Source organism: Phaseolus vulgaris, chromosome 4 (genome assembly GCF_051622355.1).
Source record: "Phaseolus vulgaris cultivar YP4 chromosome 4, ASM5162235v1, whole genome shotgun sequence".
Taxonomy (NCBI): Eukaryota; Viridiplantae; Streptophyta; class Magnoliopsida; order Fabales; family Fabaceae; genus Phaseolus; species Phaseolus vulgaris.
Genome location: NC_143501.1, coordinates 26,753,915 through 26,758,171, shown reverse-complemented (window position 1 = coordinate 26,758,171; position 4,257 = coordinate 26,753,915). Strand labels below are relative to the sequence as shown.

Genomic DNA, 4,257 nt, shown 5'->3' with positions numbered 1-4,257 from the left:
AAATCGCCTAAATACAGTGCAGCCTTGTCCACAGATAAAGAACCTATAGACACGGGAAGATTAAAACCTCCTACGTTCTTGGTATTTTGAAGCAAGTCCCTTTGAGTCATGACACTGCATCTAGCCTCCATCTCTCTATTTCTCTCTTCAATATAGCTCCTATTCTTTAGAAATCTTTCAAATGTTGAATCTTGCTTCAGATTTCCTGCAAAATAATTCCTAGGGAGCAATTTGTCAAAGAATTTTATGTCCTTCTCTGTTTTTGAAGGAGGATGAGGATATGATAAATCTTTTTCAAGAACACTTCTCTCCTTATTTTTATTTTGTTCTTCCTCACTTCGTTTCATTTCTCTCTCTAACTCTTCAGTCTCATCTTCTTTTTCAGCTATTAACTTATTGCAATGCTCTTTTGGGTTGGTTTGGTTGTCAACTGAAAACTGACCACTTTGTATTTCTTCAAATTGTTTGGCCACTTTTCCCATTTGGATCTCTATATTCCTGATCGTTGCCATGCTATTTTCTTCCATTATCATAAGCTTTGTTAGGGCTTCTTCAACTTTACTCATTCTTTCAAGCATGAATGGATCCTCAACTTCAGGTGAATTGTTCAGATAAGAACAGTGACCATTAGGATGATAACCTCCACAAAAATCACACATGATTGATTGACTATGGCTTTGAGATGAATGCACAACATATAACTGTTGGGGTAATTTAGCCATTTGTGCGGTTAGTTGCCCAATCTGCTGTGTCAGAATTTTATTTTGAGCCAATAGTGCATCTTCTAACGACCCTTCCTTCTGAGTATTTTGTCTATCATGTTGGGCTTGATAATCAGTTGACACCAATGCAACAATAATCCTTGTTGCTTGTTCTACATCAAGGGCCATCATTGTGCCGCCAGCTGCAGCATCTAGGAGCATCTTTGTGTCAGATCTGAGACCGGTGAGAAATATGCTCAGTTGAGTAATATCTTCAAACCCATGATTTGGGCATTTTCTAAGCATCATTTTAAATCTTTCCCATGTCTCACAGAATGATTCATCTGCTCCCTGTCTGAACACAGAAATTTCAGACTTTGCTTTGATGTAGCGAGAAATTGGAAAAAATCTTTGTAGAAAATTTTCCTCTACATCCTTCCAACTAGTGAGACTCTGATTTGGAAGTGATCTGAGCCAATCCTTAGCCTTTCCTGCCAATGACAAAGAAAATAAGCGCATATAAACATTTTCAAGATCACCTGATTGAAAGCCCATTGTTCCCACCAATTCATAAAATGTAGACAAATGTGAACATGGATCCTCATGATCCATTGCTTTGAATTGATGGGTAATGATGAGAGTGAGAAAATTGGGATTTATTTTCAAGGTCTTAGCGGTAGCAGGTATTGCGATACTAGAATAATGCCTTGGTCCTTGGTACATGACATAATCTCCAAGTGTCCTCTTAGGAGGTAGTGTTTGTTCTTCTGTCATGTTGCTTTCACCCTAAAACATATTAGTGAAGAAAAAAAAACCAGAGTATATTTTTGCTTATTTTTAAAAAAATATCAAAATAAAAACCAAAATAAATTTGAAGATAAAAATAAAAACAAATTAAAATAAATCTGCAAAAGAAAATAAAAATAACACAAAAAAATAAAATAAAACACTAAAATAACCCTAAGAGAAAAATAACAAAAATATACAGAAAAAAAATAAAAATAAAAATAAAAACTTACATAAAATAAAAACTAAAAAAAAAGAAAAGAAAATGAATAAATAAAAAATATAAAACAAAAATAAATAAAAACTTAAAAATACAATATACTAACGTACTTAAAATAACAAATAAATAATATGAATAAAATAAAAATAAAATAAAATAAAACAAAATAAAATAGAAGATTATAATTGTAAAAAACTAACCAACTTATTTAAAAGATACGTAACTACGTAACTAAACCTAAATAAAACTACGTAACTAAACCTAAAAAGAACTAAAATAAAAGAAAATCAAAACAAATCAAAACAATTAAAATATTTACAATATTTAGGAAATTATACTCAACAATTCAAACCTGTTCCCCGGCAACGGCGCCAAAAACTTGATGACTTTTTACGGCAAGTGCACCGCGTTTGTCAAAAGTAATAATTGTCTTTAAGGACGGATATCGATCCCACAAGGAACAATGAATTATCGAGTACAATAATAGCTAAATATAAAAACAGAACAATTAAAAGAGTTCTGAATTAATTGTGTTGGCACTGATCAATAAGAAAACAAACAAAGAATTAGTTGTTTCAATTGGAAAAATAAGGATTAGTTTCATCTCTCTCACTCTCAAGTATTTTGATTAGCATGTCAATATTAAGTTCTTTGATTGAAATTGATGCCCGTATAAAAATCATTTATATCGATTCCTCGCATATAAAATCCTTAAGAATGTCCCCTAACTATCAATCCCTCGCATAATTATAAGAACAACTTAGAACGAAGCTCAGACGTTTAATAGCAATTAACATTTCAAGTCTATTCCTAGCACTCAAATATGTTAAGTATTGTTGTTTAGGTCCGAACCCTAAAAATACCTCCCGGTCAGATTTAAGATTCTCAATTTGTCACGAAAAATTAAAAGTAAAACAACAATACCAATAATCAATCAAGAACTGAATATTAATATATAAAATATCACCTCAATACATAAGAGTTTGAGCAGATTACTCCCAATCCCAAAGGGTAGAATTAGCCACACATACTTCTAGCACCTTCCATTCTCCCAATTGGATTACAATTCACTCTATGGTGTTTTCCTCTCAATCTGGCACACTAAGGTTGAGCCTCTAGCCCTCTATTTATCCTAGTTTTCTAGGGTTAGGTTGTTTATTGTGTCGCGCTAATTGGCTAAATGATAAAACATAAAAAAGGCCCAATCTTTCTTTGCATCTTTTCCATTATGGGACCTTCTATCTTTATCTTTTTAGCTCAAATCATTCATCTTTAATCCAAATCTCCAATCTTCCTTAGAAATCTGCAATTAACACCAAATTTGGGAATAAAATACTCTTATTCAAATAAAGATCATAAAAAATGTAAAAAGGTATAAATTCATAAATTAGGGATTATTTTATATGTAAATTAGCAATAAATCCTCATAAGTGCCTATATTTTAATATGAAATATTACTGAAATTAGACACTTATCACCAAGAAGGTGGCAAGTGCCACTTATGCTCTTCCTATCTAGCTTGCAACCTGCAAAGTCAGAATCTGAATAACCAATTAAATGAATTGGAGAGTGAGAAGGTTACCATAACCCAACAATTGATGTTCCTTTTAGATATTTTAGAATTCTTTTTGCAGCTTTGAAGTGTGACTCTTTAGGATTTGCTTGATATCTAGCACAAAGGCACACGACAAACATGATGTCCGGCCTACTAACTGTTAGATATAGCAAAGAGCCAATCAATCCTCTGTATTTGGTTTGATCTACACTCTTTCCAGCAGAATCAGCATCCATATAGCAGCTTGATGGCATTGGAGTGCTTGTTTCTTTACAGCTTTCCATTTCAAATTTCTTGAGAATCTCCTTGCAATACTTTGATTGACATAGAAAGATCCCATCCTTTGTTTTCTTAACTTGCAATCCAAGAAAGAAAGACAATTCTCCGATCATAGACATTTCAAACTCACCTTTCATTGCAGCCACAAATTCTTCACACAACCTATCTTGTGTAGCACCAAAGATGATGTCATCAACATAGATTTGTACAAGAATTATTTCTGAATTTGACTTTTTGATCAAGAGAGTCTTGTCTATCATTCCCCTTTCATAACCATGTGATAGAAGAAAGTTGCTAAGCCTCTCATACCACTGCCTTGGGGCTTGCTTCAGTCCATACAAAGCTTTCTTCAACTTGAAGACATGGTTGGGATGCTTATGATCTTCAAACCCCGGTGGTTGATCCACATACACTTCCTCATTGATGTAGCCACTCAAGAAGGCACTATTGACATCCATTTGGAAGAGTTTGAAACCACTCGTACAAGCAAAAGCCAGCAGTAGCCTCATAGCCTCCAACCTAGCAACAAGGGCAAAGGTTTCACCATAATCTATGCCCTCCTCTTGATTGTAGCCTTTAGCAACTAGCCTTGCTTTGTTCCTTGTGATCACACCATCTTCATCTAACTTGTTTCTGAATACCCACTTTGAACTTATAATGTTCATCTCATCTATTCCAACGACCCATGAGAGGGCCACCCATGTGTCACAGCCAAG

The 4,257-nt window shown here is 33.9% G+C and overlaps 1 pseudogene; it reads left to right on the top strand.

The window, feature by feature from the left end:
* The first annotated feature begins 978 nt into the window (after positions 1 to 978).
* LOC137838940 (small nucleolar RNA R71) lies at positions 979 to 1,084 on the top strand (annotated as a pseudogene).
* The last annotated feature ends 3,173 nt before the right edge of the window (positions 1,085 to 4,257 follow it).